The sequence below is a fragment of the Polyodon spathula genome, chromosome 23 (assembly GCF_017654505.1).
Source record: "Polyodon spathula isolate WHYD16114869_AA chromosome 23, ASM1765450v1, whole genome shotgun sequence".
NCBI classification, from domain to species: Eukaryota; Metazoa; Chordata; class Actinopteri; order Acipenseriformes; family Polyodontidae; genus Polyodon; species Polyodon spathula.
Genome location: NC_054556.1, coordinates 14,957,273 through 14,974,024, shown reverse-complemented (window position 1 = coordinate 14,974,024; position 16,752 = coordinate 14,957,273). Strand labels below are relative to the sequence as shown.

At 38.3% G+C, this 16,752-nt stretch overlaps 1 protein-coding gene across 10 annotated transcripts in view; it reads right to left on the bottom strand.

Moving 5' to 3' along the window:
• The window catches only part of itpr1b (inositol 1,4,5-trisphosphate receptor, type 1b), a 164,437-nt gene that overhangs the window by 138,933 nt on the left and 8,752 nt on the right, over positions 1 to 16,752 (bottom strand). The window lies entirely within an intron of this gene.

The following is a 16,752-nucleotide window of genomic DNA, read 5'->3' as shown; positions in this document are numbered from 1 at the left end:
GTTAAAAGTTGACTAGTCAACCAATTCAACTATTCTTACTTAACTGTAAGACTCAAAATTAGAATTCGTTCCAGTATAGCTTGATGCATTTCTCAGCTTGTCTTGGTAGCAGTGGCTTTAATCAAGTACAATACTTTTAAAAACAAAATGATCTAATATCCCCTACAATAAAACTGACTTCTCTTTGTGCCCAATCATGTATTACTCAAATTGCAATGCCACCTCAATGCCAAAACCCACAAACAGATGATAGCAAGAGGCAACCTGTTTGCCATGCTACTGAACTCTGGAGATGAGAATACAGCCTGATTGGTCTCTGCCTGACACCAGGAGGGCCCTCCTGTGCACAGCAAGGTGAATCAACCAGAGAATGTTCCTTCCAGCTTTCGCCAATGCAGCCATCACACCACTCGCACTTCACTCCAAACCAGCAGTTACACGGAACTCTGCCCCAACATACTGTGCTGTCCACTTGTTGTGTCATGCAGTGCTTTGCATTAGGACAAAGCTTGTAGTAGACATCGCAAGAAAAGTCAGCAGGACACATGTGTAATCGATTGTTGTACACAGTCACACTGCTAGGACTAGAATGATTAAATGATGGAAATACAGAGCATCAAAAGAAACGTCACTATTACAACATTTATTTATGAAAAAATAAAGTATAAATGACTGACATTGATTAAATGTTTGTGGTTTATTTAAAAAATAAAAAAAACCCTCAATTTCACCCTTGACCATGACACTCGAGTGACTGACTGAAGCATAAATCACCTAATTAGTGGTTAACAGTTGATTGGACTGTTGACAAGTGATTTCAGCTGTTGAACTGCAAGCTTGGGTGCTCAGACAGCAATTTCAAAACCTGTCGAGACGGTATAACCAGACACACTCAATGACAGGCCACCAACCGGAAGACCAAGAGTCACACCTGCCCAAGATCGACAGATCATTTTGCACCATCTTCGTGATGTCACTTGTTAAATCAGCACACTAAAAAGTCACTGCACCTGCTCCAATACAGAGGGTTTGTCATTTCACATCACATCAAGTAAAATTTATCAAATTATAAGTGATACATTTCTTTTGATGCTCCAGTTCTTCCAGGATTCCAGTACTTCTGCAGCTTTATTCCATGCAAGTCTCCATCAAGTTATAAAAATGGTGCCTTCAAAAATCAGGTCTAGGAGGCTGAATGCTTTCCTGCAACTTGTCTACATTGTTTTGCTGTTTACCAGCTAAAAATAAACCCAACTTGCCTAGGTTTATTTATTTTCATCAGACTTCACACACAAAACCACATGCTTACCTTTCCTCCAAACTTAATACATAGCAAGTCATTAGTCTGCTAAAGTGCAAGTGTCTACCAGGCACTAAAACTAGGTTTCCTAAATATTCCAAAGACCTTAATTTATCGATTTATACTGATTTTTCACACAATCTGAAAATACAAATAAACCAATATACCACCACTGAAGACAATTTGGATAGAACTAAAATGCTCCGATACCTACAATAGTCTTTTTGGGTCAATTAAAATCCCAATTTCTTAAAAAAAAAAAATAAATAAAAAAAATAATAATTCCCAAATCCAATCCCTTCAAAAAGGAACTAGAATTAATGTTCTGTTGTGATAGTCAATTAAAATTGGCTTCAAATGAAAGCATTTTAACTAACTGACTTCAATTTAAAAGTAATGTGCTGCCACTGTGAGAAGCCAGTTAATACTGACAATTGAAATTCTGTTTAATGTGGTGTTGGGAAATGGGAACTGACCCCCAACCCTGACTGTAACATCTACTCCTACAAAGAAAGAAAAACAAATTAAAAAAAAGAATCTTGCTGGTGCTATGCAGGTTTGAACCAAGTGCAACTTGAGGGAGGACTATAAGGTAGCATGCCCAGAACACAAGCTGGGGGGGTGTCCACACCCTGTACAGACTAATTGAAATCTCTGGCCAATTTCTGAACAAAGCAGGAAACCCAACATTAAAAACTAAAGATCCCTGGAAACACAGCCATTAAAATTGTTCAGAACAAATTGCAGCACAGCCCCAGGACATAAATCTCTTCCTTAAATTAAATTAGTCATATAAAAACACACAACTTAATCCTGTAAATGATCCATATATTCTGTTTAATAGCATGGTTTCAAAAAAAAAAAAAAGTCATGTCTTGGGTTTAAGAGTCTTTTGTGATGTGAAAAGAAAAAAAGTTTGGTTAAAAAAATAAAAGCCAGGGTCAATGCAGAATCAATAAAAAAACTGCAATCCAAAAATGAGTTCAATTGTGTGCAGAGGAATATTTAAAAATGAGTCCAACAAGTACACCTGGAAACCAAAAATACATTAACGATGCAATTAGAATGTGGACTGATGTATGAGAGCAGTGCTTGATTCTAGTTTTGTTCTTTACATGCAGCAGATTCAGGGCTGAAGCTGCATCTCTGGAGGACAAATGGGCAGAAGGCTTTTTACAGAGCATGGCAACCTCAGTTCAGCCAAGGACTCGAGAGCAGAAGAGTGTGCTTTCTGTCCTTGTCAGCGAGAAACAATATCTAAAAACCTCCTGTAGCACTGGTCACTTTAAAGAAGGAAGAGGAGTTTAGCTAAATTAACCCAAGACTTCATCTCTCAGTGACTAGGACAGAGCAGAGAGAAGTCTACTCTGCTCAGATGATCAGAGAAGCTGTCCGCCAGATCCTTTACATTTTATTTGGTCCAGTGATGGGTCGTTTTAAGTTACTAGGTGGCGGTTAACATTAGGGGTGTGCCAATTAGGGCTGTCACATTTACCTAAATCTACTTAGTTAGAAAATCAATTGTCTATTTAAGTTTGGTAAGGCAGGATGTTTAAGAAATGCATAAAAACTCACGCTAGTTGCTTCTTAATTTACCCTGTGGAAAAATAATCTATGGTGAAATACCCACATCTTGCTAAACTTGCCAAAAAAATACCAGAGTGTGCCGGGCACATCTGTTCGTTCAGAGCAGATTTTTACTTCAGCTGGAAATACTGTAAATAAAAAAGGTGAGCTACCTTAGATCCAGACCAGGTTAACATTTGTTCGACTGCACTTTTTTTTTTTTTTTTTTTTTTTTTTTTTTTAATTCAGGTCGTTGCCAATTATTTATTTTCTTCCAATTTGAAATGGCCAATTTATTTATGCTCGGCTCACCGCTACCACCCCTGTGCTGATCCGGGAGCGGCGATGACAAACACACGCTGTCCTCCGAAGCGTGTGCCGTCAGCCTACCACTTCTTTACACACTGCGAATTCACCATGCAGCCGCCCAGGAGCGACAGCGTGGGAGGACAACGCAGCTCCCGGGCAGCTAACAGGCAAGCCCACAGGCACCTGGCCAGACTACAGAGGTCGCTGGTGTGCGGTAAGCAGAGGACACCCTGGTCGACCTAGACCCCTCCCCCGCCCGGGCGACGCTCAGCCAATTGAGCGCTGCCTCCTGGGAACTCCCATCCACGGTCGGCTGTGGAATAGCCCAGACTCAAACCGGCGACGTCCACATCCTGCACTTCACGCAGAGCGCCTTTACTGGATGTGCCACTTGGGAGCCCCTCGACTGCACTTTTGACAGTTAACTGACAGCCCTAGTTTAGATTCATAATGAATCAAATTTGCAGAGCTCCAGACGGACTGAAATGGTTGGAAACGCACCTGCAAGACAAGAAATGCTGCCTCTCCCTTTAAAAGCACGTGTCGATATTTATGAATGCGCTAGGACGTCTAAGGGACAGGGGGGGGGGGGGGAACGCATATCACATGTTTTGATACGCGAAAGTCCGAGAAGGATGGTAACATTCCAATAACAATTTCATCTAATAAAACGTAAGCGTAGATAGGTGCTGTATTAAATACCAGTAGAATATGATAACCCCTGTTTCATGCAACAGTTGTGATCGTAGTCAAAACGTGTTTCAAGTGTTGTGTAAACACTTTGTATTTAATATCGTACAAAGCAGAACCAACACTGCAATTACTAAAAAGTAAGCAGCAACATGTAGCCTAATCATAAGAGCTGTCTGTTTACATGCCGTCAGATCAGGACTTCACTGGCAGAGCATTGGAGCCAAGGTATGCCATTTCCCATGTTGCACTGTACACAATTAGGAGCCGTCGTCCCCAATTCCAGACACACTTGCAAAATATTTAAATTTAAACATGCAGAGTTCATTTCAGTCATCAGCTGCCTAGATTAACCAACAAACAAGTGAGTACAGACATTAAAGTTACTGTTCTGGTATCACTTTAGCTTCACGTTGTTGTATTTTAAAAGTTGAATATGGTAACAACTAACTTGCTCCTGAAGCGGCACCTAGCAACTGAATTTAGCAAGCAATTTTTTTTTTTTTTGGCCTGGAGCCAATGCCCCCTATGACAAAAACCTTTGTCTGGAGCCCTGATGTTTTAGATGTATTTTAAAAGAATAAAACAGGAAACAAAAGCAAAGCAGGCCGTGAAGCTTATTGGACCAAACGTGCTTTACCAGTGTTGTTGCAAACACTTGCATAAGTGCACCAGACAACTGTGTGATTAATGTTTCATGCTTAATTTACTGTATCGTGATGCATATCGTGACCCTCCTATCGCGATACATATTGTGATGACACTGCAGATACCCAGCGCTAGTTATCATAGGTGTATATAGAAAGGAACATACTATACTTGCTAAAAATATGTTTAGGGATACAAGAAATGTACCTTCTAGCACAAGTTTTACTCAGTTTGTCAACCACTTAACATCCTGTACAAGACTGAACTAGTGTCTGGAGTCGACACACCTTTAGAAGGGGGCTGAAGTTTCAAATGGGTTAAACAAACAAAAATGCAATAGAAAATAAATATGGCTAGTAAAAAATTGTGATTAAGAAAGTGAAGGAAACTGGTGTTTGGTAGGATCTATTCTTGAAAGAAGGGAACCCCAGACTCCTGCCCTAAAATCAAGGAATTATCTTTGATTTCTACTGTAGTATCGCAGCAGAAAGAAAAAAAAGAAACAGGCACTCCAAACACTAGATCTAGCTAACCTCTCCCCTTTCCTTCAACTCCAGCTGCTTTACCAAATAAGGTCAGTGTGAGCAGAAAGCAGCGACCAGCCCAATCTGTGTCCATTCCAAGTCAGTCAGCCTGTTAATCACAATGTGAAAAACACAGATTTACATGACTTGCCCTCAGTTGGGAAAGCTGAATGCACACTGTGATCAGGAGGGCCCAAAATATTAGCAGTCTCTTGTTGACATTTACTCCTACACACTATGTGATTGTGAGCTACAGATGGGATGCATTTTACTCAAAACATGGTACATTATGCATTAGGGAAATTGTATTCTACTGTATCTTACTTTGCAAGACTAGTTAATCCCCCAGCGAAAGTTATACAACCGAGGCGGTCGTACGCAAGTCACACTTCACACATTGTTCCCATATATCTGGAGAACTGTCAATAGTCATGAAACCTGGATCAAATTTGGCACAAGCTATTGAAAATCAGATCCCAGGGATATTTTGGTGCTTGCCCGTCATACATCTACTGTACATGTCCCATTTACATTTCTGCATATATCTGGAGAAATGCTGATCAAATTGTGATTAAACATTTCATTGTCAATTCCTATTCTATACTATGCTGCCATTTCATCACACCGACACCCAGCACTTCATTAACTGCTTACTGGGTGCACTAGGCACTGGGGAAAAAAAAATGTATCTCTTTAAATTTAATGCGTATAGAATATTCATTGGAAATTCACATGTTATCTAGCTTCTTTACTTCGTTGCTTCCTGGCATCTCAATGGTCAATTGTGAACATACTGCATGCAGCAGCAAGAGAATGGAGCTGGGACCTGCCAAAAACACATGACCACCAGCTTTTCATTGATATAATTCTCTTTTTTTTTTTAACATTTAAAAAAAAAAACACACACATGTTGATCCACTCACTTGCAAAGCAACTGGATTCTTCGGCATCTTATTCACCCTCAACCTAACCTATCAAATTTACCTGTGTGCTGGGAGAGAGTCAGGATGCTTTATATTGCTATAGCAAGGCAATCAATACAGAATACAATATTATCACTTATTTGCATTAATGCAGTATTTTGGTAGTTTTTTTATGCAGGCCTTTTGCTAAATATATTCTATTTGCAGTGTTGGAATAATAAAAATAAAACACTGTTTGCTTCATAGCCGTATTGTTTGATCAATAAAGCAAAGAATAAAGTGTTTATTGCAAGACCATTTTTCTTTCTACAGTAGTTCAGTAACATCAGTTATGCAAGACTGTAGTTCATGCATGCCCCATAAGTTAGCATTAAAGTATGCTACATTTTACTTGGTGTCAAAATTGAAGCGTAAATTATTCAGACAATTTTGAATTTAAAGCCGAGACAGGAGATGGATACTGCTGATAAAGTGTTAACATTCATTTGATGGCTTGACTTGAATACAAGTTTCAGGTGCCAAACCGTTAATTTACAGTCAGATAAGGAAAGAGTGTATTAAAATATGGGTGGTTATAAAGGCTATCTGCTACTTTGTGCTGTGTTCAAACAGTCAGTTGACCCCACAGAGTGATCAACCTTGGCAGGAGCAGATGAGCAACAAAAAAGTAAATCTTTCTCTTTCTGAAGCAGAGTGAACAAGCAGCAAAGTAACTTTTGTTCGGCCCAAGCGTCAGTTCATGAACATTGCAAATCAGTCAGCACTATGAGCAGTTTATTACAGCAAGCAATCACCTCTTCTAGCACGAATGACAAGATAACAACCACAAGTCTTTAGCTGGACAACTTACTTTGCTGGGATTACAGTAATAAGTCGATGCGTTTGATCGCTTTTAGGAGTTATCCTTTTGGGGGGGGGGGGGGGAATGTGCGCCCTATAGCCTGGACATTCCCAGGAGGCGACGCTCAATTGGTTGGCAACGGTGTCCCCGGCTCGCCGAGCACCAACGACCCCTGTAGCCTGGCATGGCACCTGCGGATTTGCCCGTTAGCTGCCTGGGAGCTGCGTTGTCCTCCCACGCCGTAGCTCCTGGGTGGCTGCATGATGAATTCACAGTGTGTAAAAAAGCAGGCGGCTGACGGCACACATCGGACATAGGACAGCATGTGTTCATCTTCGCTGCTCCAGAGTCAGCGCTGGGGTGGTAGCGGTGAGCTGAGCCTAAATAATAAACTGGACATTTCAAATTGGGAGAAAATAAGAATTGGCAACGACTACATTTCTATTTTTTTTTTTTTTTTTTTAAAGTAGTACAATTAAAACCCGGATAATTAACAACGAGACCTTTTCCAAAAACTGACAATCCCAGGATGTCTGGTAACCCTAATAGTTCTGTTTTTTTTTTTTTCTCTACTTATTTTCTCAGAATATGAACACAACCGCAAAATGTTTACTTCCTAGGTCAGGTTACCTTGTCTAGCTAATTTTCTATATCCAGCAGTTGTTCACAAGACCACCTCTTTAGGTGGACTCTGTACAGTATTTCCCATGCAGACTGTTCATACAATTACTTTTTTTCCAGCACATTTGTAAATAAAGAATATTTTAATATTTGTACAAACATTATTCAATTGTAATGTATATAGGATTACTTTCAATAATGTTTGTGGTTAAAGAGATTACAAAACATAAAACAAGCTGTATTTAGTACAACCGGAGTTCCTAGTTAAAATTAGCATGATTCAATGAACCCTACAAAGACTGAAGTTTATGGAAACTTGTCACAGGAATGCAACTTGACTTGTGGGTCATCTTTATTGCAAACAGCTTAAATGAGATCTTAAAATACCAATGCGGTATGAACTTCACAGGACACATTTTTGCAAAGTATAATAAATTGTGCATCTGGGAATGAAGACAAAAGCATGTTCTCAGAATGCTCCACAGAAACCTTTATCTGAACAGCAGGAAGGGAGAAAAACATTCCTTGATCTGCAACCCAACATTCTGCACCGTCACTCAAAAGAACTGAAGATCTGATGCAAGCAGAGATTTATACATTGTAAAAATCTAAACATTATGCAAAAATATGTATTTAAATACTGGAATGGACAGTCAAATCTTTGATACTTCGGACCATATTTACAAAGCATTTGCCATTGTGTTAAGCAAACAAATTAAATTAAATTAAAATGAAAATCTGCTAAGTTTTATAATGTGCAAAAAAAACTACTAAGGTATGTTAAAACAGACATTTATTATTAAGCTTTTGAACACTTGTTTTAGTAGAAAAAAAAAAGGCAGCTGGAGTAAAATACTGTGGTAGCCACGTATTTTACATGGGTAAATCTGATTCTAGAGGGAAACAATACTGTTACTATACATGAAGCAAAAACGCTGTTTATGACTATCAACTATACTCAAACATCTACCAAATTTAATGACATTGCACAGAAATACCAAAGTGAATATGAGATCATTAACACCATACATCTTGTGCAATACCACAAAACCAAAATTAACATTAATCTTAGGACTACCTAATGTAGTCCAAAACTAGAAATAAAAAGCAGCATCTGTGAAACCAGCCATTAGAAGATCAGAGAATCAGAATATGTACTGTACAACTCATGCACCCATTAGGCATACTGAACCAGGGATGTAAATATAATTTAAGAAATCTGTTTAATCTATTTGATTTCTATCAGTTAACTGTAGTTACACTATCACACTAAATACCTTTTAAATAAATACCATTCCCACATATATTTACTCTGTCATGCATTGACATTTGTTTACCAAAACAGAGGCAGCTTAGAGCACAAATCCTCTAATTGCATCATGATTTAAAAAATACATGTTACCATCCCATAAACTTAGCATAGCAAACAATTCATTTTTCAAGATTCTTATGAATTAAATGCTATGAATCCATTTTAAAAGCAAGTATGCAAACTGTACCCACAACTACTTAACTAAATCTTTGTTTAAAATAAAAAACGTACATCTTAAAAATCAATTTTAAACCACTGTACTCTGACGAAAATGTCATCCAACATGAACATTAAAATGTCTGCTGCAACTATTTACGCAACAAAATCCAAGAAAGTTTTCACTTTTGCTAAAAAGACAAAATGTCCCCTCAGAAAACAAAATATGGTCCAGCTGATTAAACAAGTACTTTTTCAAAAGTCCCACTGGAGGTGAAATACAAAAATAAATAATTCACTGAAACTACAAGTGGTTTTTATTCAGAGAAATGAACATGTTGACCAGTTTTGTACGCAAGCGATTTACAGCGAGTGGAAATGACGTTCTGCAGGCACAGAGGATCCTAGAATGCACAGGTCACACTGCCATTTTTCCAGTGTAGGATAGCAGGGCACACTGGCCTTCCACCACTCCAATGGATTGCAACACATGGCTCCCTGAAGTAACTTTCCACTTAAATTTCCAACTATTATTGTTCGGTTGTAGAACATAGTTTTTACCTAAAAGCACTGACATGACACTATTCTTGCATATTCCACATGGTCTATTAGCTGCTGGCTCAGTTGCTTCAGGTACAGCTACAGCACTCTGTCAAAAAGCAGCACTAACTTCATTTTGACCACTTCTATTTTGACGCCAGCTGCTGTGCTCCGCGTAAGAACACCGGAAATCGACAACTTGAGACTAGTTTTATAGATGAGGTTTCAGTCGACTAATCACACCTAACCTGACGTCATGTGTTGCCGAATTAAAAAAAGGTTTCAGAGGCGGTGCGTAAGAGCACAAGTTTTGTTGGATATTTACTTTTAAAACACAAAATGCAGAATACATTTGCTCAATCTGTATTATAGTTTAACTGATGTAAAAATGATATGAATTTATTGGTTAACCATTTACCATATTACATCCCTATACTGAACCCCACACTAGTAAATCTGAATACAGCCCATACAGATGCAATGCATAAAAGGAGTCTTCATTAGCCAATACAGTGAGAAGTCAGGACTCTAGGTTTATTTGAAAGCCATGCGAATGAATGTGCAGACAAGGCATTTACACAAGCCTTCACACCCAGGAGATTGATTCCAATCAGTCTACACCCAGAAGAGGAAGTGTGGAGGACGCGCTCAACTTCTGAAACAACTTTTCTGAGAACACAGTTCCCACAGCTATTAACAACAAAACACACTTAAGCACAAAATGAGATGTTATTGTACAATTTGCCTTGAACCATAAATTGTAGAAACATGTTATTGGGAAAAAATGTTCATAAATGCCAGCAAAAGATACACGGCATGACCAAAAAAGGGAATGAATCCATTTCCAGCAAATTCATACTTCCTACAGGGAACCCTGGCTTGCAAACAAACAGTGTAAATACAGCTATATCATGAAGTAATATGGCAGACATATTAAGAAACCAACGTCAAGGACACAAACATACTGTATTAGACATGCAAGGTTTATAAAACCCTACAAATAGGAAGTCACCTCACTAACTGGTTTCCAATATGAGGTAAGGATGCTTGAGCAGGCGGCTTTGTAAATTCAGCCCGACAAGACACTCACTTGTACGATGGAGCTAGAGAATCCACCTGTACTTCTCTACAAAATCTACTTTCAGGTAGATAAACAAAAATGGTTAACTGGAGGTTAGCGTTTAATCTTGCATTTTTTTTTTTTTTTTAAAAGCCTTCATTAAAAATGTACCTTAAAACATCACTTTACAATATAACTAGGGCTTCTGTTTTTCGATTTTTATTAATTATATTTTTCGGGTTTTTTTTTTTAAATTCGGTTAACCTTAACAATCAACGCGCGGGCCCCCCCCCCCCCAACCCCCGGGCTTTTGTTTTTGATATACTGTATGAAATTTGTGTTTTTGGTTACTTGAATTATTATTTTTTTGTTCTTAAATATGTACAGTAACGCGACAGTACTTGCATGATGTTAAAACCGAAAATCAGAAGCCCTAAATATAACAACAGCACATCCAAAATTACAAAAAAAAAAAAAAAAAATACCACAAAAAATAAACACAAACTACAAATCGTTGAACTTCCTGTCAAAGTCCCACCCTCCTTAGTGGGTCAAATTGCAAATTCAGCATGTTTGTATAATTACTGGTTCATAGAACGATGGCATTTGCGATGACAACCTCTTGTTAAAACTCCTGCCCTCCTGAAGCGCTATTAATTTCCAGGATACAGCTCTAAAATAAAATTATCTTCCAGTACCAGATCCATCTGTGATAATACTGACAGGCTAGGCATTCATTGTCTAAACACTGTTGTTTTTTTACAAAAATCTGATTTAGAAAAGTAATGGCAGTTTAAACCAATCAGTCAATTTGGCAAGCAGCAGCATAAGCCCTGCAAATATCAGATGCCTATTTAAAAAAAATAGAATCTGTGTAGCCAGGACTCAAATCAAAACATTAAAACAATTTAAATACATCAACTATTCCAGCACTACAGGAACACACGTCTTTGGAATCCTGTCATAGGACAGAGATTTTAATACTGTCCAGTACTGTGTGACATACTGTACGTGGCACCTTTCCACAAGAGGATTTCAGGTCTTATCTAATGCTTACATAACAAGAAAAAATCTTCTGTAAAGAGACCTTCTGAACCATTAATGTGCAAGATAGCAATGGATAAAAAAATGCTTCCCTCACCCACACACTTTCTGAAGTAGGTAACTTGTTACATTTTTTTTTTCTAGATATAAGACTACAGTAGAACTTGCCATAGCCAATACAATTGGTTCTGGGTATCCATACGTGACAATCTCTCATCTGAGGGAGTCGTTATAATACATTGTAGTTGCTTTATTAACATCAGTGCATGATAAATGAATGTCAGGTACAGTGTGTCTAAAGAGTACTGCACACTATACAAAGAAAATAATAGCAAACCAAAAGAACCAAGACTCCATTTGAAAGATTTCAAAATGGCAAATAGTTACTATGCCAAAGCAAGCGCTTGTTAACCAGACAGAAATAGTAGTTTATTTATTTTAGTGCATAAACATTAAGGAGTTGGTGAAAAGAAAAAAAATCCTGTTTTAGCTTTTTAATGGTACAGTAATTCTATTCCCTCGCTTTTTTTTTTTTTTTTTAAATTGAACACGGTTACTGTAAACTGGGCAGTTTGTTTTATGTGGAGTGAATCACGATACCCAAAAACACACTGTTCTGTCCTGCCAAGAGCTGAATTTAGACTCCTAATAAAATGTGCATTGATCAATTTCCATCTGTACCGTTCAGTTGGCAACAGCACTGACACATGCCAGAGGTCCATCTGTTAATAGAGGGCATCGTATCTTACAGGATCGGGTATGACAGGTTCTACTGTAATCTGATTACTTTGAGAAAGGTGACAGATTACCAGTAGGAAATCATGCAGCACCTGCAGAAGAACCTGTGTCAACTAACTTTCTACTTTACTAGCATTAACACAAATATTAGTTTATCCATTACGTATGTTTTACTATTATTGATAAAAGTAATATGTAACAGATTATTTTTGGAGCCTGTAAATCGATATTACCCAAGTAATATTAACATCAAAAGGACTTTAAAAAGCAGGCTGTGGTCACATGTGGATCAGCTGCCACCATCCATTTCATTTTCCACTGCTTTGTATAGCACCATATCCCTCACAATTTTCCTGAAACAAGCTACTGTGCCCTAGCTCTAATATTTAGTTTCTAACTCAAGGAACTGAGATTGTGAATTCACCAGCATCATCCAGGAGCATTTAAATGCAACAGTAGATATGTTCTATTTTAAGATTCCATCTTTCCCATGTGCTTTACATTGTCAAAAAAAAAAAAAAAAAAAAAAAAAAAAAATGTGTCTCACCAATATGTACTGTAATAGGAAATGAAAACTAGACCAGGTTCCTCTGTAAATAACTGTCAAAACAGATGTAAAACTTGACAGGGCCTAGTTTAACCCAGCAATGACTTTTTATTGACTCAAAAAATAAATATTTTATAAAAAAAAAAAAAAAAAGTCAACTTCCAACAAAGTGAAAGTGCTTGAACTTGCAGGCTTTTGATGCCATTGCAACTACTCACTTCTTTCCATTCAAATCGATGGTGTTGGTGATGTCATTTACACAGTTATAATGGTATAATGATCGACTATTCCTCTCCATTTAAGCCATTAGTCATGGTATTGAGTATTTATCCATGTATTCTCCTTTTGTGTTGTACATTATCCAATTAGACAGACCTATCTATGGCTGAATACCACTGCTAATAAACTAGTTGTTATGGGAATCTAGTCTAAATATACCCTCTTTCATATAGATCACAGCACTCCAAGTTCTTAACACCAGGAAGCAAAATAACCGATGGCAATTGCCGCAGTGCCCAAGCCGCTTGCCGCAATGCCTCTCAAATGAAAAATAAAATTACTTGCGGCAAACGTTGCCTGTAAGCCCACCGGTCATTGCCGTCAGCGTCCCTCAGCACTAGCACATCTGATCTACAACCCATTCACAAACTTGCTCAGCATCAGCTGGCCTGTTGTCTCTCTCATCTCGTCCTGCGAGAATTACTCTGTCAATGTATGACGGTTTTTTTTTTTTTTTTTTTTTTTTTTTTTTTTACTGTGAACCTCCCAGCACTAAGCCAGGAGAAAGACGTACCGTTTATTTGGTTAATGGAAGGGCAAACAGAGGGAGGGACGCTGTTAGACTGAGCTCAATATGACCGCGCTTCGAAGTTCCTTGAAAGTTATTGTGCACAACTGAAAACACGTTTTGTAAGTAGTGATGGAATACATCAAACGAAAAATTGATCATTTTGAATAAAATTTTCATCAACAGGGGTTAACCCCCCCCCCCCCCCCCCCGAATCATATGTCCAGCAGTGCACAATAATAAAAATAAATTCTTTGCAACTGTAAATTTCCAGAACTGTGTAACTATACAAGAGTCTCTCAAATGTAAACATCTAACATTTTGTACATCCAGCTGTTCATTGCGATGCAGTGCACTCTCCATTTCAATCTCCCCCACTGCCCTGCGTTGTTTGTACAGGTTTTGTTACACATTCAGTTGCGCAGACAATGCAGCTCAAACAACTCATTTGACCACTATCGTTATCAAACTCCTGCCATGGGTAAATCTTCAACCAGTTTGCCTGAAAATCCATCTCTAAACTTCCCCCTTCACTGACATTGCTTATTTGTGCTGCTGTGTCACTAAGGCTGTGTTTAGGCCTCTAATCTAATCCATGTACTAGTCAGTGGTGTGTGACAGAGTTTAGTAAAAAAAAAAAAAAATGCATTTATTACCCTTTGCATTTTTTCAGTATAAAAATTGGGTTTATACCATTATTTTTACAATGGAAAAAGTAACCTATATTTTATTTTTGTAACAAGTGTGTGAATCTCTCAGAAAACACTGATGTGTGTGTTTGAATTAATTTCATAAATAGGCTCTTTTTTCATAAAACAAAAAAAAAGTATATGAAATTCACCTTGGTGCTCTTGTAGTATTTATGATTTGCCTTTTTATCCCTGAACTTTCACACCCAACAAAGGCAACATTGCTTTGCCCTTCATGTCCTTAACTTCATGCCATGTAAAACCAACACAATTAGAACATAAGAAAGGTTACAAAAGAGGAGGCCATTCGGCCCATCTTGCTCGTTTGGTTGTTAGTAGCTTATTGATCCCAGAATCTCATCAAGCAGCTTCTTGAAGGATCCCAGGGTGTCAGCTTCAACATTTACTCAACATTTTGCTCACCTTGCTTGACAGCCTGCAAGGTGTGCAAAATAAAGAACATCAAACCTTGACTGTAATAATTACCGGTGCAAATGCACACAGCAAGCAACATTTTGTATGTTGGCTAAAGAAATCGTTTAGGTGGTCAATTCAATAAGTGAGCCAGTTTCACCTGGAATATACTGTGCTACAAAAGGAAAGGGGTGGGGGGGGGGGGGCTTAGGTCAGTCACGGTCTGGCCAGGCTCCTGCGGGCTTGCCTGTTAGCTGCCCAGGAGCTGCGGTGTCCTCCCAGTGTCAATCCGCAGTGTGTAAAGAAGCGGTCGGCTGACTGCACACGCTTCGGAGGACAGCGTGTGTTAGTCTTTGGGCATTTCACATTGGGAGAAAATAACAAATAATTGGCAAAGACTAAATCTAAAGTAAAATAAAATTAAAAAATAAATTTAAAATGCTCAATGGTAAAACACATGTTGCCTTTCAACAAGTGAGCTAGAACTGAAATCCAGCACCTGACCATCCCTTGAGAAGCTGGTGTTTGAAATAGTAATTAAGAAGTTAAGTCTGAAAATCTCTATTGTACAGTCAATGTAAAGAGGTTTTTAGCTTTCTGCTCACAAACAGGACACAGACAGCAGCATCCTCCACTGCAACCAAAGTCATCAGTGCCGGACAGCAAGAGAGCGCGAGTGCAAGAAAGCAAGCAAGCGACAGAGAGCACAAGCGAGCGAAACTACAACTAACCCTTAATTGAATTTATGAACTCCTGAAAACTGTTAAAGGGGGGTGGGGGTCAGCTCAAACTGGATGTGGAATTTATATATTTTAAACTACTGATAGACAATACAAAATTTATTTGGGTAGGTGTTGCTGTGGTTTTAAAATTGTATCAATCTGGTCACAAAGAGGGTTCTCTGTAGTACAGTACACAGGTGTAGAAATAGAATAGTTATAAACATTTCAGCTGTCGCACCACAGAATGCACAGCAGATGCTTCCTGTAACACATCATCTGTGAACAAAAATGGCAAGAGTCAACCTGCAGCTAATTTGCTTCCAGCTTGAATGCCAAGTTTAATAAGGCATCAGGTTATTTTGTGATTTCAGGAGAAAGAGCAGAGAGGGCAACAGCTAATACAGAAGATACAAAACAAGATGTTTCGGTTTATCCGGTACTTTAAAATAAATTAATCTGTTTTAACTTTCAAAACCTTCCTACCACCAGCTGGAGTCCTGATCACCCAGCAACACACTCACTGTATTCCAACAAGCACTTTCTACACTATTTTGTTCACACAGAAAAAGCGAGGTAACGGTTAGATATATTTTTTTCATATATATTCAGTACTTTACAGCTATATTAAATGGTGCTGCATTTGAAGTCATACAGCATACGATGGGCAACTTAAAAGTTGTGTGCTTACAGAACAGATTGGCTTTACATCAGAACTTGCATTTCTGTTGACTCCCACTGCTGCAGGAGCAAGAGCCTGTGTTTAAACTGCAGGGACAAGGAGACTTCAGAAGGGGAAACTTTAATATCTTGGCTGACAAACTGGAAATATGACAATGTGTATTTAAGGAATTAATAAAGCGTACATTACTGCAAAGTAGTAAACAGCCAAGACATTAATGCATTTACAACAATGTAACATGGGGAGACACTGCCAGTTTAAAAAAGGTTCAGAAGCCCTTAACTAAATACCAGTCAAAACCAGAACGCAATGCAAGTACTAAATGCTAGGCTTACAATACGTTCTGCAACATTCTTATAACTAGTCATGCTTCTGCACAACTCGTAGCTAAAGAGTCATCTGCAATAGATACCCGCTCATCCTATCTCCCATAGAGTAGTGCAAATGTTTTGCTACAAAATGTAAATCAAGGCTTTTTTTGGAAGTCAAAAAGAAAATACCATGAAGCTGGAACAGTACATGTACAGTAAGGAGTTTCATTACCTATCAAAGATACCTTTATCCAGAGGACAACAACTTTAACCAACACAATGATGCCATACTACATATGGAAACCAAACCACTGGAAGGATCAGGATCATA